Genomic DNA, 27565 nt, shown 5'->3' with positions numbered 1-27565 from the left:
CTTTCAGGAAACCTTTTGGAAAGATCCAAAACTGCTCAAGGGTCTTTATCAAACCTTCAATCAAAGAGCAAGGAAACTAAGTGAAAGAGATAGAAACTCAGATATTCAATAAATCATGTACTCAGGCTGACCCACTAAGTCAGATCTGGACTGGGCACAAAGGGATTTGTGCTGTCAGTGGGCATCCAAAGTTGAAAACAGTGGACAACTGGGCAAGAGCATTCGAATCCTATTTCTGACGCATATATGGCAACATAAAATAAAGAAGACTGGCAGAAGGATCAGGTTTCAGTAACACCCTCACCATTAGGATCAAATATAAAATCCTTTGTTTGGTATTCAGTGTTATTCATAATCTAGCCTCCCTTCTCTGCCTAGTATTTATATTTAATTTTCACACACACACACACACACACACACACACACACACACACACACACACTGTGATCCAGTGTCAGAGGCCTCCTTGTTAATCCTCATGTAGATATTCCATCTCCCAGCTCCAGGTATTTTCAAAGGCTGTTTCCCATACATAAAAGGTTTGCCTTCTTCTTCTCTGTCTCCTGGCTTTCTTCAATTCTCAGCTAAAATCTCAAGTTATAGAAAAAAATGTTTTCCTTAAATAATGGCAGTTCCCTCCCTATGTTGATTATCTCCAATTTATTTTATATAGTTGTTTAAATACTGCCCCCCCCCTTTTAACTCCTTGAGCTCCTTGAAAATAAGCACTATCTTTACCCTTCTCTGTACTCTCAGCCCTTGGCATAGTGACTGATAATAGTAGTTTTTTTTAATGTTTTTTGACTGACTTCATTAAGTAAGTGAGTAACATGAGCAGACTTGTACTCAGGAAGATCACTTTGACAGCTGAATAGAGGATAGATTTTAGTAGTAAGAGTCATGTGGTAGGTAATGTAATCAGCAGGCTGATGGGCATGGCTCAGGAAAAACCGAGACCTGAGAAAGATCTTAGCTTACAAAGTCTCCGATTTCATTCAGGACTACCTCCAGTTGTCCTGATCCATATCTTGCCACTGGACCCAGATGGCTCTGGAGAAGATTGAGAGTGGTGACTGTGGACAGCCCAGCCTCACTTAAATCCAATTCACTTGCAAGTCATGACATCACTTTCCTGATTCTTTGGTCTTCCTCAAGAATGAAGGACAAATGAAGATGACAGTACCATTGTGATAACAATTGGAAACCTATTGAAAAGAATATAGAAGGGTTGGGGCAGTATTGATATTTGGTTAGAACAGTGGGTACCAAGTGCAGCAATGGAGAAATAGATTTGGACCTGCTTCAGCTATAGGGTCAGTGGGATTAGGATCAGGGAGCCCCTTTTGATATCTGCATTCAACATTTTCTTTACTGCTCAAAACACCATACAATACTAAGCTGATTTTCCCTATCATTGTCCCATGATTAAAGAGATCCCATCTGACAAAAAAAGAAAAAAAATACCGTTGTCTCTCAGTCAAGGGATATCTTTTGAGTCAGTCATGTTTTTAACTCCCTGACAAATTGTAGCTGTGATATCTAATTTGATAAGAAAAAGGAATGAAATATCAGACACTGCCTACATGTTTTTAAAAATAAAACTAGGGTAATTCTAGTGTCTGTTCTCAAATACGATGTGCTAACCATTTATAGTTTAAAATCACAAACCATAGACAACAAATCCTTTGCTTTTGATGGGATCCCATTTTCTGTATAAAATGACACTTCCAAAGAAGGGTAAGTTATATCAAGCCTGCAGGCTAGACATGTTTTGTTTCAGTAACAGGAAATGTAAGTATATAAATAAGGTAGTGCTCCTGGATCAAGAATGGATTTATAGATCTATTTTCATATTTACTAGTAATAGTGTAGTTAGTATTGTTTGATGCACAAAAGACACCGAAGGAATCCCAGGATGATATATTCATTAAGCGGTCATCAAGTCTCTCCTTGGAGATGTCCAACAAAGGAGAATCCACCACCCCTTAAGGCAAGTCATTCCACTTTAGGATAACTTAAATGATAAACAAGTTTCTCCTAACATTAAATCTAAATTACCTTTTTGGCAACTTCTACTCATCATTCCTGGTTCTTCTACTTTCTGGTGCCAAATGAAATAAACCTACTTGCTCTGATCCCTTCTAACACTTAAAACCAGTTGCCACTCCCAAGTCTTCCTTTCTTCAGACTAACTCATTCCCTCAATCAATGCTCAAATGACATAGACTCAAGATCCTTCACCAGCATGATTATTTCCTTCTGAACACTCCCTAATTCATTATTGTAGAATTCCTTAGGTGTGACGAGGATTTCATTTCATTTATTATATATAATTTATATAAATTATTCATTTATTTCTATCTATCTCTGCTTCTATCTCTGAATCGTCCCATCACCAATGATGTCTCAGGTATAGCCACTTCTGAGTGTAGTTCATTATTGTTGTTATGCTTTATCTGTCCACTGCTACAAACATGATGAATAAAAGGCACTTGATCTCAGGATTAAAGATTCAGGTTACCTATCACAGCTGTCCTTCCTCATTCCAAAGGAATGCACTAGACTCCATCCTGACTGACCTCCCTAATCAGTCTAAAATATGAACTCGTAGGGTAGTAGGACAAGTAATTGATTGAGACTAGAGTGAGTCTCTGCCACTATTATATGACTTTGGCCAAGTCAAGTCTTTATCTCAGTTTCTTTTCTTGTAAAATGAGAAGATTGGACTAAATCATAAATTTAAAAGACTTAGAAATGTTGGGGATCTGAAAGACAACTTGGGATTCTTGACCTAAACTCTATGACCTTTAAAAAAAAATTCTGGTAATTTTATTTCAGTATAATTAGTTGCCTATTTTATTTTATGTATTTAAAAATATTTTTCTTTCTTTTTTTTATTTAATAGCCTTTTATTTACAGGTTATATGCATGGGTAACTTTACAGCATTAACAATTGCCAAACCTCTTGTTCCAATTTTTCACCTCTTACCCCCCACCCCTCCCCAGATGGCAGGATGACCAGTAGATGTTAAGTACATTAAAATATAAATTAGATACACAATAAGTATACATGACCAAAACGTTATTTTGCTGTACAAAAAGAATCAGACACTGAAATATTGTACAATTAGCTTGTGAAGGAAATCAAAAATGCAGGTGGGCATAAATATAGGGATTGGGAATTCAATGTAATAGTTTTTAGTCATCTCCCAGAGTTCTTTCTCTGGGCGTAGCTGGGTCACTTCATTACTGCTCCATTGGAAATGATTTGGTTGATCTCGTTGCTGAGGATGGCCAGGTCCATCAGAACTGGTCATCATATAGTATTGTTGTTGAAGTATATAATGATCTCCTGGTCCTGCTCATTTCACTCAGCATCAGTTCGTATAAGTCTCTCCAGGCCTTTCTGAAATCATCCTGTTGGTCATTTCTTACAGAACAGCAATATTCCATAATATTCATATACCACAATTTATTCAGCCATTCTCCAACTGATGGACATCCATTCAGTTTCCAGTTTCTAGCCACTACAAAAAGGGCTGCCACAAACATTCGTGCACATACAGGTCCCTTTCCCTTCTTTATAATCTCTTTGGGATATAAGCCCAGTAGTAACACTGCTGGATCAAAGGGTATGCACAGCTTGATAACTTTTTGAGCATAGTTCCAAACTACTCTCCAAAATGGTTGGATTCGTTCACAACTCCACCAACAATGCATCAATGTCTATCTATCTGCCAAGGGAAAATCAGAAACTTTATGAGCAAAATTACAGACCACTTTTCACACAAATTAAGTCTGATCTAACCAATTAAAAATATTTTTCTAAAAAAATTCCAAATACTTCATCAGAGTATCAAAGACGGCTATGATACAAAGATTAAGAATTTTAATTTACCTCAATCCTTTCATTTTACTAAAGAAGAAACTGAATCCCATAGTGATTTCTAAGGCTTTTTCTAGCTTTTTACATTGTCCTTATTTTCTCCTTTGAAACATTTCTTTCCAATAAGCAGTCCTTTCAGGTTTTTTGTGCTTTCCAGATATCTAAGGTGACAACTCGCTAATATGCTAAACTATGCCAAAATATGACAGGGAGAAACAACTTATATAGAATATAGACCCCTTTTCCCATCTCAGAAAACATATATTCCTTCTAGGAACAATATCCCAACTTTTATTTTCTAACTCATGTCACTGACTAAAATGATGGAAACAGAAATTCCAATAAGATAAGATGGAAAAGTTGTGGCAGACTAGAGAGAAGATATTTTGCAACTAGATTTTAGAATTGGGAGATGTTTAGAAATGTCTGATCTCAATTCCCAAGTGTTTAACATAGGACTGTACACATAATAGGTGCATAATCAATGTTTGTTGAATTGAATTGTTGAACCTATTATGATCTCACAGTAGCATCTCTGCTATAGATCTGAAACAAATTCAGAAACAAATTCCTCTTCCATGAACAAGTAAATTTAACAGACTTCTTGGAGGAAGGGTGTGAGAAAGTATTATATTATTGAGAAATAGACAGCTTGGGCAAATATCACACTTTTTTTCAGTTTCCACAGAATAAGTTCCTTTCAAATCTAGTTCAAAATTATTTAGATAAAATGTTCTTCCCTCCCCCCACCCCTATGTGTAGTCTTGGCCTAGAAATCTCAAGAGTGTGAAAATTACCTGTATCATCTATTCTTCAGAAAATAAAAGAACTGGTTTGGGGTGTATTCTGTATCTTTGTGTGTTTCCAACAACAACAAAAAATAAGCAAATCATATGAGACAATGGGACAAGGGTGAGAACACAAAGAGATCCCAGAAAGAAAAGTTTATGTTAAATGTTATAGTCTGTTATGGGTCATATGAATTTTATTGATGATGGGAAACAACCTGAATGCAAATCATTATGACATGCATGTGCTACAGGGATTCAGAAGAAACATGACAGAAATTCATCCAAAGCTTCTGAATCAATCAGGGTTAGAGGCCCCTAAAAATTAGCAAATGGTCAAATCATTCCCAGATGAAATCTGTTCTGAACTAAATGCTGTAGGATTAATTCACTCTCCTTACGAGGGCATTGGCATGCTAGATCTATGGCTGGAAGGCATCACAGAAGCCATTTAATCCAACCTATTTTTTTTTCAGTTGAAAAAGCTAAAGTTTAGGAAAATAATATAATTTGGACAAAGTAACAAAGACAAAAAAAGTAAGTAGCAGATTATAAATCTGTGTCTTCTGACTAAAGAGCCCATGCTCTTTCTACCTTTTTTTTTTTTTTAGAAAATTTGTTTCTGTTAAATTACATTGCAAACAAAGAGGGATATAAAGGAGAAGTGGGATTCACCACTCTTACAGTTTATGTATAATTGGGGCCAGGCCAAATTGTTAACCACTAATTAATCAGATATTTATTAAGCATCTACTTATTGGCTCCTACTATTATGTGTTACTATTGTCAGTGTCCTAGGAAATGTGATTTTAATATCTCTCCTTCAATATTTCCTACATCCTCAAAAAGGTTTTTCATTTTTTTTGTCCTTTGGTAAGAGTTTTGTTGTAGTGATCCAACACATCAGTACCTATTCCTGTGCCCTGCTGGTTATATCACTAACAATAGTTGTCACAATATAGAAAAACAAAAACAAAGGTATCAATTAAAGCATAATCTACTGATAATTAATAATATATGTAATACACTGAAGGATTGTAGAATTAGACTATTTCTATATAATTATATTAAGGTGGCATAGGAACCCAAATAGCCTTTTCAAGTTTATTTTTCTCTTATGTCCCTTTATCTCTCTGCTTTTGTCACTCTCCCTCTCTTCTCTACCTCTATCTATATATTTCTCTGCTTCTCTTTGTCTTTCTGCCTTTCTCTGTAATTCTGTCTTTGCCTCCTTCCTCTCTTCTTCTTTTCCTCTTCCTCTTTCTCCTTCTCCTCCTTCTCCTCCTCCTCCTCCTCATCCTCATCCTCCTTTGTTTTCTTTTCCTCTTCCTTTTCTTTCTCTTCCTCTTCTATATCCTCCTCCTCCTCCTCCTCCTCCTCCTTCTCTTCCTCCTCCTCCTCCTCCTCTTCCTTCTCTTCTTCCTCCTCCTCCTCCTCCTCCTCCTCCTCCTCCTCCTCCTCCTCCTCCTCCTCCTCCTTCTTCTTCTTCTTCCTCTTCTTCTTCTTCTTCTTCTTCTTCTTCTTCTTCTTCTTCTGCTGCTGCTGCTGCTGCTGTTGCTGTTCCTGATTCTGCATCTGCTTCTACTCTTGATTCTGCTGCTTCTTCCAGTTCTTTTTCTCCTCTCTGTCTCTGTGCCTCTCCCTCTCTCTGTCTCTCTCTCATCTCTTTCTATCCTCCCTCTATCTCTTCCTTTGTCTCCTCTGGAAAAGAAGGATAAAATGAGGAGTTTATTCTTTAAACCTCTCTAAAGTATTCTTAGGATTTAAGGTCATACTAATTGGCCCAAATAAAATGTCATCTATTTTTCTGAAGCTATGTCTAGAATTAATATATATTGAAACAATGAATATAGTCAAAGTTTTTGTCATTATTATTTAAATTAGAACAGATGCTGAATAACCATCTCCCCAGGCTCTCAGGCACTAATGGTAGCTAACATTTTTAATTAATCACAAATCTCTATTGGATGCTAATTAGGCTCTACCCAGAATGGTCCACTCACAAATGTGAGGTGCCAGATGAGACCATTTTAACACAATATATTTTGCTAGGTAGATTGATGCATGGAGATATCTATTACTTGCATTTCTTTAGCTATCCTTACCCACAGTTGTTTTTCCAAAGTTCAAAATGAATAGGCAGTGAGTCCATAAACAAATATTTATATTTAACATCTTCTGTGTTTAAGTCACATTACACAAGATGCTATTTAGAATGACAAAGAAATAAAAGCCATAGGCTCTGCTCATATGAAGCTAGGGGGACACTGCTTATACACACACTTTAAACAATTATACAACAAATTATCTGAGGAAAATAATGAATATTTAGATTTTTTCTGGACCAGATCTTTTATTTATTTAACATAGGAAATACAAGAATTACAAGAAATACAAATGGACAGCCAGAGATGCATTGTGACCTGTCTCCTTAAAAGGAACTTCTGACTTGATAAGTAGAAATCTATTTAAGTATTTGAAGAAATTTCCTCTCTTAATACGTATTGTCACTTACTCTCTACAAGCCATTTCAAAGAGTTTACTGATACACTGGGTTGTTACTTGTTCAGGATCACCTGTTTATATCAGATATTAGACTTGAATTCAAGATAATCTCTTTATCCACTATACCATGGTTCTCCAGATTTTGAAATTAAATCTTTCTCTAGAGAGTTAATGTATGCCCCAAAATACAGTGTAATATAAAAATCACTTATAATTTGTGAGATCTGTGGGTGCATTAACAAGTAATTATTACTCCCTCCATCCATACAGATGGCAAACTATTCCCACCTCATCTTAAGCAACTCCTGTTCATGTCTTCCCATAAATCATCTAGAGAATAGCAACCCAACATACATAGAGCCTCTCCCTTGATCTCTTGACATTGCATGAATGATAATACAATGCATAATCTTTCCATTAGTTATCCTTCACTCATACTTTATGACAAATTCACAATTTATCTGTTGTGTGCATTTGCCCAGTAATAACCTTTCCATCATTCTTTCTGCATAATTCTTGGTTTACAATACTTGAAGCCTGATCATGGACACCATGTGCCTTTTTATTGCCTTTTGCATGGTCTTCAAATTTAACTCTCTTAAAAACAAATTTCTGTGACTAACAGACATAAAGAATTAGCAGAAGAATATTGATGTTAAAAATATTTATTTAGAGGAAAAGTTTGAGCTTATTGATAGCATTTCATAATTTGCCAAAGGGATCCTATCTGCTTTCTGGAAGGAAAGAAGATTGTGCCCATTTGGATGCATAGAATTCTTTTATTATTTAATTCCCTTCCATGTATTTGGCTGTTGCATTTCTTGATTAAATGCTTTTGCTGTGGGGTTCATGTTTCTCTTTATTTTTCTGGTCATAGAGATTAAACTGAATGGGGACTCAGGCCCTGAATTGCATCATATATTATCCAAAAATAGCCACATCTCATTCTGGAAAGTATAGAGGGGTGTGATCTCAATCATAATGTGTAATAGATAACAGATGAAATTCATAAATGCTGAAAAGATTGATCAGTCATATTATAAGCCCAGCACAGTGGCTTTCTTGCTATCTCTGAATGACTATGATAAGCGGTAGAGCCAGAAAGGAATGACAATAAGAAGATAAAATCATATAGGACATGAGGACATGCATAAGGACACACACACACACAACCCACATGTCTAAAATCCATTAGAATTTATTATCTTTGCAAGGAAATTTTATATCAGACAATAAACATAATAAATTAGAGAGTGTACTAAGACAGCATGGCATAATGTATATAAAAAGCCAACGAGTCCCAAGTCCAAGTCATGTGATTGACATGATAGGTAAAAATAGGCAAATCACTTAACCTCTGCCCCTTTTGAATGAGGCCCTTGACAGCAGAAACTGGGTTTTGCCTTTCTTTTATTCTAGTGCTCAGCCCTGTGCCTGACACATAGCAGATGTTCACTTAAAACAAATTGATTTGATTTGACGTGTTGACTCTACCAGTAGAGTATCTTCACTACTCTCTGTGTCCTCTCTGCAATAGATAGTTTTAGAAAGTTGTCTTTCTTCTTGCAGAAAGTGGACTTTTATCTGAAACTTGGAGGAAGACAAGGAAACCAGGAGGGAGACAATTACATTTTGGAAGGATAGTCAATAAAATCATTCAGAAAAGTGATTATCTAATGGCTATGGTAGAGGCCGGTAGTCAGGATTCCTCTATGTCCCTAATTCCATTTTACTTGTGGAATCAAATTGGGTATATACCTAATCTTGTAAGAATTTCCTTATCTCTAACATAGCACTAATAACTGTTTTATGGGCAGCTAGGTGATGCAGTGGCTAAAGTACCAGGACAAAGCCAGGAAGACTTACCTTCCTAAATTCAAATCTGTCCTCAGACATTTACTAGCTGTGTGACCCTGGATAAGTCAATTCTATTTGCCTTGGTTTTCTCATCTGTAAATGACCTGGAGAAAGAAATATCATACCACCCCTGTATCTTTGCCAAGAGAACTTCAAATGGGACCACAAAGAGACATGACTGAAACTCACTTTATCCTGTTTGTCTCAGTTTCCTTATGTGTAAATGAACAACAACAATAGCTGTTTACAAAATTATTTGGGTAAGAAAAGCTACAATTAAGAACATCTGTGCTTAAATCCACTCAGATATTACGTGAGCATACTTGAGCAAGTTATTTAACCTGTTTACATCCATTTCCTTATCTTTAAAATGAAGCATTTCTTTCCTAGGGGTGTTTTAAGGATAAAAATGAGATTTACAAATATCTTGCAAACCTTAAAGCACTATATAATTATCCCTTCCACATTGTGACTTTTCCCATTGCAGTTTTACTATATTGGATGTCATCATTAAGTGGTAATTTGGGAGGAGTTCTCAGAAGCCTCAAATGACACACAAAGTCCAGCAGATAACATAGAAAAAGTATATTAACCCATATGTAATCTATGATCAAATCTTTAACTCAAATTTTAAAATAAAGTACCATAAACATTCCATAAAAGAAAAAGGAAAAAATTCAGACTTCTGTTATGAAGAGAAGGCCAAAAAATTTAATTTATTTTCCAGATTTCATGGCACTATGTCCTTAATCCCAACTGTGTGGAAGGGATAATTGTATAAATACTAGATATTATTGTTTCTGAACTAAAAGTCCCCTCCCTTACCTCTCTAAGAGGTCCAACCTCATTCCCTGCACCTACAGGGAACCAGCGGGCACAGTTATTTGATTTCCTCAACTTAAAGAGGAGTGTGCTAAGGATCAGTGCCTGAGAAATCCTAGCAGAACTATCTAGTGATAGATAAATTCATTCCACTGGACCAAAGACCAGAGAGAGAAGTGGGAAGACAGCAGGTATATAAGGAGGATGTACAGAAAGCACCTAGGAACCTTTAAGGAATTGAAAATGATTTATATGACTTAAATTGTTTATACCTTTCCTTTAGGAGACCTAAGGTTCAGAGTCACAGCAAAGATAACTTTAGTCCTCGCTAATTCTCTGGCTAGTCAGGTCCTGGATCCTATGCTCTCCTGTATAAGCACCTATATGGGCTTTTCCTTATTATTAGGAGTGTTTAGGTAAAGACTGGATAAACTTTATTGACAATATTGAAAAGATGGTTTAAGTTTATTGAGTTCCTGGATCCCTTCCAACATTAAAATTCTGTGACTTTATGACTTCTAAATTCCCTTCCAAATCTAACAATTTATAGCTGATATGATGAGGAAACTATCCCTACATTATGAAGTAGCTTTTTAAAAAAGATTTTATCAACAATAGAAAGGCTCCATAGATCAAAATAGAAGAATACAGTGAATTGTAGGTTAAGGGAAGATTAGGATTGTGGAATAGAAGAGAATGAAATTAAATAGAAGGTATAGATATACAAGTAGAATGCTTGAAATGTTTGTACCTTGAGTGATAGGGGGAGGAAGAAAGTGATAAATTAGACAAATTTCCTTATTATGCTTCCTCTCTGTCTGTCTTTCTGTATGTGTGTGTGTGTGTGTGTGTGTGTGTGTGTGTGTGTGCCATCTTCTCTGATTCTGTCTCTACATCTTTCTCTTTCTGTGTGTCTTTGTATCTGCCTCTTTGTCTGCTTTTTACGCATTTCCCATCTTCCCTCCCTCCCTCTCTCTCAGATTGATTTCCTAACATTAATATGTCTTCTTCTTATATTCATTTTCTTTTTAACTTTTCTTTGGCAGTTCCAGACTTTGCTACCATACTTCAGCTGCCTCAACACCTACGGCATTCTTGATTTGGAACATCCATTGGTCCCTGCAGCCTTCTCACCTAGAATGTCCCATCTCCCAGTTTTTCTTCTGACTTTCACAAGTTTGACAATGTGTACCTGAACAGACAACCACCCCTCTTTTAGGATCCATTTTGTATGTCATCTTCCTCCCTTAGAGTGTAAGGTTCTTGAGGGAAGGGATTATCTTTCTGGTTTTCAGATATTTGTAGTTCTAAAACTTAGCACAGTGCCTTTCACAATGTTAGTGCTTAACTGCCTTGCCATGTTAATATACAATCCAACTATTTCCCACTTGCTCCCCACCTCCACACATTCCCACATGCACATTTTAATTATCCTATAAATTTTGAATGAGATATAACCTTTAAGAACCATATTCTATTCATTGTTCTCATTCTACCAGATCTCAGTAATAGCTATGAGATCAAATCTGCCCCTTTTTCTTAAATGTCCAGTTCTTGCTACTTAGCCACAATCTGTATATTTTTATGTAAACAAAATTACTAGCTCATTTTTTTGGGATTTTTGTTGTTCATGAATTTTGAAGTATCTCAACTGTTATTTTTCATATTCTGTAACTATGATCTACACGTATCAAGTTGGGTAAATATACACAAAAATTTTTCTCCTCTCCTTTTTCTATTTAAAGTTCTTTTGACTGAATTTGCAAAACTCTGAGAAAGTGTATTATTTTAGTTATTGTTAAAGTATTCTCCATCCCTGATCAGAAACCTGTCATTCCACTATTTTAAGCAAAAAAATTAAATCTTATTTTTAGGCACCATCTTCTTAACCACTTTCCAAATATGCTTTTCTCTCCCTAATCCTTTGTCTTCAATGGCCAGCAGCAACAAAAACACCACCTGAATACCTAAAGTCTCTAGTTTCTTAGCCTGCCTGAGGTTAGGAGGATCTGGCTATTTCTAACTGAAATCACTGCATAATGGCATGTTGAAAAATCTGTTTATTATAAAGATAAATTAACCTCCTGGTCAGGAAAGGCTGTTGTATGTATCTATTTCATATTACAGGTGGTAGTCAAGCTTGAAAAGCAGGTCAGAGCCTGTGGGAAAGAGGTCATAAATTAACTGCAGAGAAGTAGAATTGAAATGATTCATTTTGTAAATAGTTCACACACACACACACACACACACACACACACACACACACCACCCATCTGTCTAGAGTGATCTTTGCCATAGATAAGAAGTGTTTCTATAAGATGTCATTGGCATTCTTCTGCCTTATTATGTCTGATTTTGTCCCTAGTACTCTGTGGAAGTGGTGCTTCCATTCACTATCATCATTAACATTAATAATATTAACATGGCATTTAATATGTGCCAGTCACTCTGCTACAAACAATTATTATCTCATTTAATCTTCATAACAATCCCGGGGAATAGAATGCTGTTATTTTTTAGATGAAAAAATTAGCAAGCATGAGTTATAAGACTTATCTAGAATCACAAAGATAGTGTCTGAAACTGATTTAAATTCCTGTCTTCCTGACTGCAGACCTAGAACTCTATCAACTATATAGCTGCCTCTATCAGTGAAGGCAAAGCCCCCTACTAGTTACTGTGGCCCATGAGAAAAAATGCAAAAGCTATGGTAGCAGCCCAGTCTGCCTCTGTGTGTTGCCTTCCTAATGCCAAACTATATGTAGCTCTTACTGTACAGTAATAAGAGGGGAGCAACCAAATGGATCAATGGATAGAGTTCCTACTTTGGAGTCAGGAGAAAGTGAGTTCAAATTTTACCTCAGACACTTAACACTTGCTAGCTGTGTGACCTTGGGCAAGTCACTTAACCCTGAAAGAAAGAAAGGGGGAGAGGAGGGAAAGAAGATTGTGAGCTTGCAATTTTCCATTTCTACTCCTGATCCTTCAGTAAACAATCCAATCTCTTCCCCCCTCCAGAGGTCAGAGATCAAAAGAGAGAGTGATAATTGGATTAAGGGATTTGGGATGTAGTAATAATAGTAGTCTTAATAAATAGATAAATAAATAAATAATAATCTTAAATAAGTAAACTTAATAAATGCTTGTTGATTTATTGATTAATACATAATGAAATCTATTGCGAAATTATGAGAGGTATTAGACTAGAAAGTCTCTGAGGTGCTTCCTCGTTCTAATGCAATAATCCTATATACTAGAAAGCAGCTTTCCCTGGAAGTGTTTGACTTAGTGATTATATTACCAAGGTTCTATATGATTACTTGTGAACCAATAGACCTTTTAATATCCTGGTTGCCATTAGTTCTCTCTCTTAGATATAATAACCTATAGAGTAAAGATAGCATTTGATTGGCTTATTATTAATAACAGAGGATTAATACATCATCAGTGCTTAACAAATGATTTTGAATAAAGATAGTGAAAAGTACCAAACCTGAAATAAGAATTTAGTCCACTGTTCAACAGTATCAGCCACAGCCAAAATGTGACACTTTTTATTAAACATTCAGAGAAGACAAAGCATTATAATAGGTGTTGTGGCCAGTGAAGAAGAATGCAAAGGCTATGTAGCAACCCAGTCTGCCTCCATGTGTTGCCTTCCTGATTCCATACCACATATAGTTTTTAATGTATAGGAATAAAAGAATAAAGAATGGGCCTTGCAACACCTGCAGATGACCCTGTAAATTCACACTGTAGAAATCAAGAAGCCCATTGCTAAACAGAGCTACCACTCCAAACAGATCTTATTTTTCCTCTTTAGGGAGGGATTATACAAAGGTTGTATTGATTTCCTGCTCACCATGATGTTAATTGCCTTTCCTCCCCAACACTGTGTAAGGCTATAACCTTTGCATCCCTTCACAATCAAACTGTTCCTTTATGAAACATTTCTTTGAAAACACACACACACATACACACGCACACATACACACAAAACTCAAAAGCATTATATGAGAAATATTTCTCAGATAAATTGCCTGAGGCATGGCATCAAGGTCAAATTAACCTGAAAATGCAAACTCTGAAATGTTTGGTTAGTAATTCACATAGCCCCCACGATCATCTTTGCTTCTCCTGCACTTCTGGATGCTCGGTTGGAACAAGGCTAATGGGCCCTGTATAATACCTAGTGCACCATGGGCATTTAATACATGTTAAATTAATCATCATGAGAGCGATAATTACCTGGTATACTGAGTAGAAAGAAATGTGCTGGTCAAAGGGATATCTTTGGAGCTCTAATGCCAGAACTACAGGGATCTGGAACATGTTCAAGAAAAAATTTCCTAGAGTGGAGAGTGCACTGCATTCAGAGTCAGGAAATCTGAATTCAAATCCTCACCCTGCCACTTACCAACTCTGTTGTCTCAAAAAAGCTATTGGATCTCCAGGCCTCAGTTTATGTGTAAAACAATTGTGTTAAACAAAATAACCTCTAAGATTCTTTCCCATTCTAAATTTCTACGATATTATGATCACACAAATACTTCTCAAGGCTAGGTCCTGAAGTATGTTTTACCTTCCCTGGCATCCTGACAGAAGAAGTACATCTGCTGTGTACTCAAGGCTAACTCACATGAGAAAGGGCTTTGGATCACGAGGTTGTGGGATCACAGGTCTAAGCAGTGACCTGAGAAGATCAGTTCTGTTATTTTTTAAAGGAGAAAACAGAGGAGAAAAGAATCTACATGTGGAAAAATATTTGTAGCAGGTCTTTTTGTAGTGGCAAAGAATTGGAAAATTAGTGGATACCCAGCAATTGGGGAAAGACTGAATAATTTATGGTTTATGTAATGTGATATGATGGTCCTCTTCCCATAACAGCAACAACCAAGTAACCGAGCCAGGTCCTCCAGCATGAATTCTAACACTCTTTCTACTATATAAAATCTCAAGATTTTAATTGAGTAAAATGCTAGTTAACTTGTTATTCTATTTGGCTCAGGTGCTTGAGTACATATACGCATTTGTGTTTATGTTTGAATATATAATGATAATCTGAGAGCTCATTTCAAAAAAAATAAGGAAATCATACATAAAGCCTTATCTCTAGAGGAACTGGGAAGCAGCACAGGGAATTATTTTTTTTCAGGAAGAGGATGAATTCAGTAGATAACCACTGAGATCAATTTAACTCTGAAATTCAATGATTTGCAATCTCTAATATGGATTCTAAATATATATTGACTCAAATTCTATTTCTTCTGCAAAGACACTATTGAACCTCCTTTGAATCATAAGGGGCAAGGCAAGTATTCTTAACACGTGCATGTGTGCAGTGTGTGTGTGTGTGTGTGTGTGTGTGTTCCATATAATTCAATTCTATTTTCATCTACCAGTCTGATCTCTCATTTATATCTTCCCTGGAAGAGCATAGAATTATTCACCTAAAGGATTATTTTTATTGCGATATTTGAAAGATTTGTCATTATCATGGATTCCCTCTCCATCTGCCCAGATCATAATCCCTTTTCATCTTGTGCATTTTTTATCATGATTTCCCATAAAACTACCACAAAATATCTACCTAGCAAGTTGGAGACTTTTCTATGGTTCTTCTGATATTTCAATATAACAGTATAACTCTCGATTATTACCTTTCATTCTTGCTAAATCACCAGCCCACCTCCTTTTAATAATGTCATTTATGTCATTTCTGTGCAAGTAACTATTAAAATGACCTAAACTAAGAAAAGCTTTAACTTGAAACCTGTCCAATGAGAAGAAATCCCAAATTTATGTCAGAGGAGGCTAAGTTGAAGAAACTTTTAAGTTTGGAAAATTTAAAAAAATTCTCTGAACTCTCTGGGCTAGCAATTAATCAATAAAGCATTTGTTAAGCATCTACAATGTACAATCACTATGCTGGTAACCAAATGACAGTTTATATGTCCTCTACTAGAGAGTTCTTCTAAGATGATCTGTGTAAGGATTACATTCCTTTTAGCTCCTTTAAAAGACCACATTTGTCTCTGAATAGAACCATTTAAATACCAAAATCATATATATATATATATTTGCTGAGGCAATTGAGGTTAAGTGATTTGCCCAGGGTCACACAGCTAAGAAGTGTTAAGTATCTGAGTCCAGATTTGAACTCAGGTGCTCCTGACTTCTTGACTGGGTTATATGTTATATTTTTTTATAAAAGATTAATTATAAAATTCAACATTATTATTTCCATGCATCTATGATTGCATCAATGTGGATAATCATCATTGATATTAGGATATGTTTAAGCATTTCTTCCCAAATGTTTTAATATATCTTCCAACAAAGGTATATCCACCCATCCTGAAAGTCTTTCTTTTTTCCATGTTTTGGGTATCAGTGAAAACATCCATCCCTCCTAATTCTTATTCTCTTCTTATGATCAGCCGATCTCATTTTCTAGCCATACATTCTTTAACAAATATGTGTTATATCTCTTATTATACATAGGGAATCTATGGAAACATGTTCTAATTTATTTGTCCCCACTATAGATCTCTCCATTGCCTTTAGGGTCACTTTGATTTCTTTCAGATTATGGGAAGAATCTACAATCATACAGTATACAAGTCTGTTCTCTTTTTTTTTTTTTAACTAGGGAGTAAATTGAATAGGTTAAAAGCACTAAATAAATCCTCAAATATAAATTTTAATTGTAAAGATATATCTTTATCATCAGGCAAATTATTATCCCCAAATTCTTCTTCTACAAGGTCTTTTTTTTCATTTTGAAAAACAAGTTTGCAAAAGATACTTTAATTGTTTTAAGTAGATTAAAAAATTAGGAAGCCGGAAAGTGTACCAAATAAAGACCTGGTAGATCTCATTAGCATGCAGACATAGCCTGCTGTCCCAGCACCTGCAGTGACCTAAGAGCCTGCCCCCCACCCCACATCCATTAGTTCACTGGTCTGAAACTCATAAAGACTATGGGAAGACATTTAGGCAACTGATTGCAATAGCTCTGCTGAGGGGCCATTATGGCCTAATAATACTAATTTAGCTTCTAATTATGTATTTACTCAGTGGTGGGCTAAATATTCCAGCTGTCACTCCATCTCTAGCTTATAATTCTCCTTTCTGATTTTTTTGTTTTCTTTTGTTTTGGTCACAGTTTGATTTCAGGAAAGAGGCTTAGGATTTTAGCCATAATTCACAATTTCCTCAAAGTTGTAAGTTCATCAGTAGTGGAAGGAAGGAAGGAAGAAAGGAAGGAAGGAAGGAAGAAAGGAAGGAAGGAAGGAAGGAAGGAAGGAAGAAGTAAAGGAAAGAAGGCATTTTAAATTAAAACTTGCTATGCCCTATGCATTGTGTTAAAAGGGAGAAACACAAAAACAGAAAGCAAGACAATCCCTGTCCTCAAGAATCACATCTCAATAGGGAAGACAACACATATAGGTCATTGACATGACCTTTCCAAGAATGATACCTTAATTTGCATTGTTTTTATTAAGGTTCCCAGGGGAAAAAAATGTAGAAAGTAGAGGATATGCATGGGTCATTATCTGTGTTGAACTAGAGATGGTTAAGGCTCACCATTGAAAAGTTCAGGCCTCAAGACAGGTAAATGAAATATCTAGATGGGATGTGACTCCTAGAACTCAGAAACAAGGTAGGAAAATGGATGATGAACAAAGGGATAAGAGTCTGGCTAGAAATGAGGAAGGCTCATCTCAAAAACCCAAGTCTCCAGGGTATGCCTTAGTGACTGAATCAGTTTTTTTCAGTTGTGTCTGATTCTTAGACCCTATTTGAACTTTTCTTGGTAAAGATATTAAAGTGGTTTGTCATTTCTTTCTAAAACTCATTTTATAGATGGGGAAACTGAGTCAAATAAGATTATGAGTCATACAAACAATAAGTGTCTGAGGCCAGATTGGAACACAGGAAAATAACTGTTCTCTGGCTTCGGGCCTGGAGCTCTATCCACTCCACCATCTAGCTAGCTCATATAGCTGCGTGTGTGTGTGTGTGTGTGTGTGTGTGTGCATGTGCACGTGTGTGTGCACATGTATGTTATATACACATACATATATGTGAATCTTTTGTATATATGTATACATACATATACACATACATATATGTGTGTGTGTGGAGAGAGAAAGGAAGGGGAAGAAGTAAAGAAGGGAGGGAAGGAAGGAGGAAGGGAAGGGGGAAGGAAGGAGGGAAGGAAGAGAGGGAGAGAGGGAGGGAAGAAAAGAGGAAGAAAGAGAGGGAGGGAGAGATTATATTAAGTAAAAGTGAGTCAAGTGAATAATTTAACAGCTGGAATAATAGTTGGAAAAAAACTCAGAAGTTAATCTAAATCAGTGATTCTTAAACTTTTGTTCTCAGTATCCTTTTATATTATTAAAAATCATTAATGATTTGTATGAAGTTTTTGTTCGTGTGGGTTATCTCTATAAATATTTATTATATTGGAAATAAAAACTAATTTGGCTTTGTAGGCCCTCTGAAAAATTTTCAGAAATTCCCAAGATTCTCTGGACCACATTTTGAGAACCACTGACTCAAACCCTTCATTTTTTAAATGGGAAAATTGTGGGCTAAGAAGTTTGAATGGTTTGCCCAATATCACAAAGATAATAAATGGCAGAGCCAGGATTTGAATCTGGGTTCATTTACTTAAAATTTAACTTATGTTCCACCACATGACTTACTCTCTTCACAAAAAGTACAATTCAACATAAGAGATCAGACACAAAACCACAAAACAGCAATTGCTGCTTCATGGAAAGAAAAAGCATCAGGAGGTTATATAACCCTGGGAAATGCTGGCTAGTCAATCCTGTGACAGCCAGTAACTCTTCAGCCCTTTACTTCGAAGTCCTACTCAATCAATTTGCTCCTTTTAGCACTAATGTGCTAATTTATGATCTCTTCTGCCCTTTCTGTACCTTATCAAAAACCTTATTGAAATTCCAGTAAGTCAGACTTGCTCTCTTTCATTCTATACAGAACACTGATCTTATTTAAGATCTCATCTTGATTATAGTGATAGGCCATTTTTCATGCCAAACAGTTAGGGCATCATTCAGAAACTTCTAATCATGATAAATGTCCCCATCCCTTTATCCTCTTTTAGAAAAGCCAATTTGAGCCCTATTTCCACCCAATATCAGGTCCACTCCATCCCTGTTTGATAAACCTGCTTACCATGAAAATTAACCTAGGCCCCTGCAAGTATCCTTCATAATTAATATTCAATATGTATAGTGAGAATCTGCTTCATTATACTCAGATGACTGTTACTTAATTGGCCAACTGGACAATTTTTTCAAGTTGCAATTACCTTACTATTCTACCATTAAGGTATAAAACAAGTATTCTTTCACTCACAATCCCAACTTCAAATTCTTTTAGAATATCAACTCATCCATCTAGTATTTTGGATAACTTGAAAATATTTTACACCTTACTCAATTTCAGTGCATTTTTATCCTTCATTCTCAAAAATGTCTAAAATGACATCACTATGTTAGAATTGAGTTATAGTGTATCAGACTATGGCTGATCGGACCAATACAAATTCAGAATGTTATACCACAGGTCAAATAACAAATAGTTTCTTTAAACATGTGAGGCAGATTCTCTTACTTTGCACATATCATGTTTCTTTTGAGTTAAATCAAGACAAAATATGAATTAAGGCAAAGAATAGCCTCTTTTACCTTGTCAAAATAAATACATAAATAAATATATATATTTTTTAAAATTAATCTCGGAGGGAAAGACCCTCAGGGTTTCTGGCCAAAATAACAAGAATTGCCATTTACAAGAATTGGCAAACAGAGCCAAAACAAAGAGCAAGTGGGCTTTGCCTAGGTCCTTTTGTTGACCAATTAAGGGGAGCCAGAATGATTTGGGTTTAAGGAATTTCTGGCTCTCATTAATAGGCCAACAGGGTATATCTGAGCCAGTGTGGAAAAGTACCTAACATGCTGCTCTTATGGTCAAGAATCTATCAAACCACCAGCATTTGCTTAGCACCTACTATATGCAAGATATTCTCTCTGAGTAATAGTTTCTCCTTTGTAAAATGTAAGTAAAAAAGTAAGTAAAATGTAAATAATGTAAAATGTAAGTGAGTAAATGTAAGTAAAGACATCTACTTTAAAGGTATATTATAAGGATTAAATGAAATGATTCATATAAAGCAATTTGTACTGTAAAAAGGTACTCAATAAAGTAAAAAGCAGAATGTAAATTTGAGTTACTATTTTCCAACTCTACCCCCTCAGTAGTATGCAATCTCCTTGAGGGCAGAGACTATATATTTTTTATCTTTATATTCTCCAGCAATCAACACAGTGCCTTGAACATAGTAGGTATGTTCCTTGGGATGGTTCTACAGGCCCATTTCCATATATACTTTGTGGGATATAGCTTCCTTGAAACTATTGTCTCTCTATATTTTAGATTCTTTGAAGAAATATTTTTATTTGTTTTGTTTTATTTTTATTATGATTATTATTAAACAAACAGGCTTGGAAATAATAATAATTAAATAAAAAGAACAGTAAGTGCTTGATAAATCTTCTTGAATTAAATTGGTTCCAGGGAAGGAATGCAAGTTTGTCTCTTCATGATTTTTGATATATTTAGTATTTGTCCTCATATTTGGAACATCTTCCTTCAAGCCTCAGCTCAAGCATCACTTTTTGTACAAAGCCTTTTCTGATCTGTTCAACTGCTACTCCCTTCTCTACCAAATTATCTTTTGTCTATTTTATACATATATATATATATATATATATATATATATATATTGCTTTTCCTTTCTACATTGCTTGAGCTCTTTGACAGCAAAAATTGTTTCACTTTGGTATCCCAAAGTGTAGCACAGTGATCAATACATAGTAGGCACTTATTGCTCATTGACTGATGGATGGACATATAGCTGATTTTCTTCGAGGAAAGGAAAGGGAATAACCATTTATCAAAACCTAGTGTATACCAGGAAGCTAGATGGCGTAGTTGATAAAGTGCTGGTACTGAAGTCAAGAAGATTGAGTTCAAATCTAGCCTCAGGTACTTAACTATGTGATCATAGACAAGTTACTTAACTTTGTCTCAATTTCCTCACCTGCAAAATAAACTGTAGAAAGAAATGGAAAACCATTCCCAGTATCTTTACCAAGAAAACTCCAGATGGGGTTATAAAGAATAGGATATGATAGGAATGAAAAATAACAAAACCAGGAACCTTCCCAAGAACTTTATAGACATAATCTTATTGTACCCTCATGCCAGTCCTAGGAAGTAGGTGCTATTTTTATCCCAGTTTTTACCCAGTCTGATGTAGCCAGACTGAAGTTAAATTTGAAATCAGATCTTTAACTAGATATAAGCAAAATTTTCTTAACAATTCTGACTGAACCAAAGTAGTCTAAGCTATATCAGAAGATCATTTAAGTTTAAATTTTAAATTTAGAGTTCAACTAGAATTTTAAAAATTATTAAGTGCCTCCTCTAGGCTGTGAACTATAGATTTAAAAAAGAAGAAACAATTCCTCACCCCCAGAAGCTTACATACTACAAGAAGGAAACAAAATATTCTCAGGTTATTGAATATCATATAAATAGAAAGATAAAAAAGGAGAGTAAAATGAGCTTCTCAACACTAACATGAAGGGAATCAGGGAAGACCTCTCCTTAAAAGTGATCCTTGAGTTGAGAACTGAACTCTGCTAAAAGGACCAACAGAAAGCATTGAAGAGAGAATGTATCAGTCATGGGGAGGAATCATCTGGACAAAGGTGTGGAGGGAAGAGTCAGAATGTCATGGAAAGCAATCACAAAATAGCCTCATTTGACTGGAACAGAGATTACATGAGAGAAAATAAGGTGTATTAAGCCTGAAAAGCTAGGTTGGAATTAGACATAATGGGATTTAAATCCTAAATGAGGGAGTTTAAGGTTCACCTAGTGATACAGGAAAGACTTGACTGGGGATTAAAGTTGAACTTGTACTTCAGGAATATCACTTTCGCAGCTGTATGGGGAGGCACCATGGCAAAGTGATTAATATTATGTTTCAAAAAATAATAATAATTAGGTTTTAAGTTAGGAAGACTTCACTTTAGAAGACACTTAGCTGCATGACTTTAGTCATGTTACTTAACTTCTTATGACTACAATTTCTCATTTGTAAGATAGGGAGTTTGGATCTAAGGGCATTTAAAGTCCCTTCTGACTCCAAATCTGGGAAACATTGATCCTAGATTGGCATTTCCAGTCCACAAAGGTCTTCTAATAGAAGCTGTAGGATCATTCATCAGAGATATTGTAGAGAGGGGTTTCTACTTTAGTTTGGATTAGACTTGGTTACCTCCAAGATCCTTCAATCAGAAAGAAGCCTGTCTGCTTAGCCTTCTTTCACAATATTAGAGTTATTGATACCTCTTTTTTTTCGACCTTCTTCTTCTTCCAACCTCAACCAAAACAGTAGGCCTCAGAAACAATCAGCAAAGGATCATTTGACTAATCTGAGGAAGCAGCATTTCACTATTAACAGAGTTAAAACTCCTTGGCTCCAAATTTCCCTGACTCTGGAGAAAGCAATAGCACCAATGATGGTCAGATCAAGCAAAGAGCCTTAAATGCAAAAGACAGTTTTGTCACTTACTGTCAAGGAGAACTGAAGAGCAGACTATGGAAATTCTAGGGAGAAGGAAAGGGTACTTACTAGACAGAAAGGAACATGTGAAGGGTTGGGCACTGTGCTATGTGCTTTGCAATTATTATTTCCTTTGTTCTTCCCAACAACTCTAGTAGATAGTTACTATTATTTCTTTTTCCATTTTCCATTCGCAGAAACAAACAGAGGCAAATTGAGATTAAGTGACTTGTCCAGGATAAAACAGCTAATTAGTTTCTAAGGCTGGATTTGAATTCAGTTTTCTTAACTCCAGGGCCCAAATTCTGTTGTTCCAATACCCAGTCTAGCTGCCTCTGCAGACAATATAGGGACACATAGAATTGTTGCTAGAAAATTCAGCTCTTTACTTTCTTCTCTGAAAGACAAAAGAGCAAAAACTGTTCTCCTGAACATTCTGGTGTGTGTGTCTGTCTGTCTGTTTGCCTTTATCTCTGTCTCTGTTTCTTTCTCTTGCTCTCTGTTTCTCTCTGTGTGTGTCTCTCTCTGTATTTCTCTCTCCCTCTTCCCTTCCTCCCTGCATCTCTCTGTCTCTATCTCTCTGCTCCTCTCTTTGCCTCTCTCTGTCTCCCTGTCTCTCTGTTTCTGTCTCTCCATCTCCCTGTCTCTTTGTGTCTCTGTCTGTGTATCTCTCTCTCTCTCTCTCTCCTCCTTTCTCTCTCTGTCCCTCTCTGTCTCTCTCTTCCTCCATCTCCCTGTTCTGTCTCTCTTTGCTTCTCTTTTTGTCTTTCTGTCTTTATCTCCCTTTGTCTCTGCCTCTCTATGTCTCCCTGTCTCTCTTTTTCTGTCTCTCCATCCCTCTGTCTCTCTGTGTGTGTCTCTCTCTGTCTCTCTCTGTCTCTGTCTTTCTATGTCTATGTGTGTGTGTGTGTGTCTCTCTCTCCGCCCCCTTTCTCTCTCTGTCCCTCTCTGTTTCTCTTTCTCCCTCCATCTTCCTATCTCTGTCTCTCTTTGCTTCTCTTTCTGCCTCTCTGACTTTCTCTATCTCCCTTTGTTTCTGCCTCTCTATGTCTCAGTCTCTCTGTTTCTCTCTCCATCTCTCTGTCTCTCTCTCTCTGTCTCTCTCTCTCTCTCTCTCTCTCTCTCTCTCTCTCTCTCTCTCTCTTTCTCTCTCTCTCCTCTCTCCCCTTTCTCTCTCTTTCCCTCTCAGTCTCTCTCTCCCTCCATTTCCCTATCTCTGTCTCTCTTTGGTTCTCTTTCTGCCTCTCTGTCTTTCTCTATCTCCCTTTGTTTCTGCCTCTCTATGTCTCTCTGTCTCTCTGTTTCTCCCTCCATCTCTCTGTCTCTGTCTCTTTGTCTCTCTCTCTCTCTCTCTCTTTTTCTCTCTCTCCTTTCTCTCTCTGTCCCTCTCTGTCTCTCTCTCCCTCCATCTCCCTATCTTACTGTCTCTCTTTGTTTTTCTTTCTGCCTCTCTGTCTTTCTCTATCTCCCTTTGTCTCTGCCTCTCTATGTCTCCCCTTCTCCCTCTCTCTTTTCTTTGTCACTCCTGTCTCCCTTTTTCAGAGCTTCTAGGTCGATTACTGTCACGGTATGCCTAACTGGGCCTAGGACAGATAATGATTTGTAATCCTCTTTGCAGAAATGCTTTTGTGACTATAATGTGGCTAACAAAGCTGAAAGATAGTGTAGGCTTAGGATTTTAAGAGATAGTGCTGCTAACAAAATGGGCATTTGTGTTTCTTTCTCTTTAATGTTATTGTTAAGAGTTATAGTCTCAATTTATAGAAGTCTTTTTAAAAATCAATTTGCATGTTTATATTGAGACAGAAAATGTCCCCAAAAGTCCATTTGCTTGAAGGTTCTTATTAAATACATCTCTTCCTCTATCTTAAGCAAAGCCAACTATTTGTTGAGTGGTAGGGTTTGGCCTGCCCAGGGTTTATTATCGGCAACTTACTTAAAAAGTTCTCCAAGGGAGCTACTAGCAAGAACAACAAAAGACTGTAAATCTCACTTCTAGGAGTTTGAGAAAGTCAAGAGAATCTTAAGCAACGTGCACAGAATATGTAATGATTGTATTTCTGTCACAGCTAAATGACTGCTATCTATGTTCAAAGTACTGGCTCATCTCCTTTCTACAAGTGAAGTAAAGGAGCAAAAGGAATGCTTTTCCATTCTCCAACTTACCAGGGAGAATAAAATGCTCTATAAAAAAGACCCCAGAAAGCAGAAGAAAGGCTTTAATGGGGAAACAATTTAAATACCAAATAGCTACTAAGTAGCCTCTCTCCTGACCCATGCTTTTCTTCTCACATGCAGAGAGCTCTGTCTCTTTCTCACTTCAACCAGCTCATCCTCCTGGAGGAGGATAAGTAGACCCAATGACCATTCCCAGAGTGAGAATCACCTTTAAGACTAATTTTGAGTCCATTTTAAATTTTAAATATAGCATCAGTCTGCTATAGTTGTGTTACATCATTTTCTCTCTCTCTTTCTCTTTCCCCAATCAGTAGTCAAACATGCCTCCATTTTCTTCCTCTCCTTCCTCTCTTTCTCATCCCCTACTATTCCTTAATTATAGATGCTGAAAAGAGGAAGTGGGAACACTGATTGAAGGTAGTACTCAAGAAGAACAAAGTTATGAAGATATAGGGGGGATTCCTAAACCTATGTCAATTATGAAAATGTGGTGAATATTTCATGAATTACTGGTATTAATATGTAAGGGTACTGGAAAGAATGATACATAATATAACATAACATAACATAATATATTATAGTATAATATAATATAATATAACCATGGCCTGCATGTAAAAAGATGGGGCCCCACCAAATATTTGAAAGGAGGCCATCTAATAGCCTTTTTTCCCATCATCTTTTCACAAGGAAACTTTTAATTTCCATTGGAAAGGGAATCAGAAGGTTGGGGCAGGAAGCTGCTTTCCTCAGAGAGAGCAGTTACCAGCCTAGAATTATATATGATCAGCTTCACTCTAATTTCTGATCATTTTGTCATTTTGGTTTGGGGGAAGGATAACAGGTGCTATGCCAAAGATTTGACCCCTTTTCCATCAAATACCAGTTCCACAATAAACTCATATAGCAAATACCAAAAACACCCACTGATTCAGATGAGAGTAAAACAGAAATCAGATAAGGAGGATATATAACAGACACAACAGAATGAAAGAACTCTCTCACTGGGAGTAAAATAGCTCGACCAAAACTCCCCAAAGTCTCTAGTGTGGCAAAACTGGGACAGGGGATATGATAGGGACTGCCAGCTCCTTCCATGTCTCTCAAAGTTGGAAACCAGAAGCATCCAAAGCAACATGAGGTTTGAAGAATGTCAAAGAAAGATCAAAGCTAGATGAGTCCCAAAGTATGGAGCTCTCCAGCCTCTCACCAGCTTTGCCCTGTCCTCCCATAAGGCAAGGCCTTCATCTCCACCAATAAGGAGAGTCTCACACCAATGGACTTTGGTCCAGAGGGTTTTATAACAGTGGGAAAAGGAAGATAGACACTTGAAATTAAGTTAACAGGCAGGTAACTCTTTCCAGAGATAGAGAACTGAAGCCCCTGGAGAGGATTTACAGCTACCTGCCTCTCAAGGAATGATGATGTAGCTCCACAGGAGTTGTCAGGTGAAAACAATCACCACATGTCAAAAGTGGGCAGCTACATGGCACGGTGGCTAGGATGTCAGCTCTGGAGTCAAGAAGACTCACCTTTCTAAGTTCAAATCTGCCCTTAAACACTTTCTGACTGTGTGATCCTGGGCAAGTCAGCTCTGTTTATCTGTTTCCTCATTTGTGAAATGATTTGGAGAGGAAAATGGCAAACCACTCCAGTATCTTAGCCAAGGAAATCTCAAATGGAGTCATGAAGAGTCAGACATGACTGAAAAATGATTAAACAATAACAATACATGTCCCCAAGAAAGAGATGAATAGTGGAGAAAGGAGGAAACAGTCAATGCTATTCCTCTTTGATCTCACTGGTCACCCACATTTTTCAGACAGGGTTAAAGAAAGGGGACAATAGCTGACCCAGACCTTTTCAAAGATGTGAACAATTTCACCTTTGCAGCCAATCCAAAAATTGGCTGCAATTTTTGCCAACCAGAAGCAGGCACAGAATATCCATGCATGCTCCACACTCTCTCAGAAGTACTTAGCCAGCCTATAGCCCTGATGATTCTCCTAGAGGTGTAATGCTGGAGAAACTGAGGCACGATGGAATTAGAGGGTTTTTAATGTTTTATTTGAATTTTTGAGAGGGAGAGATTGTCTCAGGGCAGAACAGAATTCATTTTGCCCCCAGGACTGAATTGTGCTTTTGTCAAAGAATTCAGCATTGAATGTGAGATTTCATGGATTTTTATAGGGCTCTAGCATCAAGGAACACAAAGGCAGAGGGGAGATTGGAGTAGAATGAGCATTGGTGAGTGGGAATTTCCAGGAACGGACAGACCATAAATCCAGTTCTGACAGGTTGGGAGGTGAGGACCACAAATTCTTGATAACTTAAGAGGACTTAGGAGCCAGGATGTCTGAAATAGAAGATTTCCCCCTTATCTGAGATTAAACATTTACAGTTTATGACCCTACAGTAGTCAGCCCTAAATTATATCAATCCTAATAGAGAGGAAGGAGGGAGGGTGGGGTGGGGAGGCATTACAACCAGGGGGACTGAGGCAGAACAATTCAGGTAAACTGAAGTAGAACGATTTAGGGAAACTGTGGCACAACAGAGGTAACTTCCTGACATCCTCCACATGAAAGTTACAATAGCAGAGTAAGCTGATACAGCCTGTGCATGCATCAGACACCTATTACTTAGGAATGATGCATTTGTGGACAGGAATGGAGGGAACCCGATAAAAGTTGTATTTGTCTAAAATCTTAAAATCTTCATCAGATGAAGTATTTGTCTAAAATCTTAAAATCCTCATCAGATGAAGTAGTGAACTTTAAATTCAAAAAGAAAGAGGCTGGGTTAGGAATATATTGCCTATCCCTATTCTGCAGGCCAAATACTAGGTGCTTTAGA

At 36.7% G+C, this 27565-nt stretch overlaps 1 protein-coding gene across 1 annotated transcript in view; it reads left to right on the top strand.

Annotated features, from left to right (window-relative positions):
• The window catches only part of XKR4 (XK related 4), a 466231-nt gene that overhangs the window by 409610 nt on the left and 29056 nt on the right, over nt 1–27565 (top strand). The window lies entirely within an intron of this gene.

This window comes from Sarcophilus harrisii, chromosome 1 (genome assembly GCF_902635505.1).
Source record: "Sarcophilus harrisii chromosome 1, mSarHar1.11, whole genome shotgun sequence".
Taxonomy (NCBI): Eukaryota; Metazoa; Chordata; class Mammalia; order Dasyuromorphia; family Dasyuridae; genus Sarcophilus; species Sarcophilus harrisii.
This window is presented reverse-complemented; position numbering and strand designations above follow the sequence as displayed.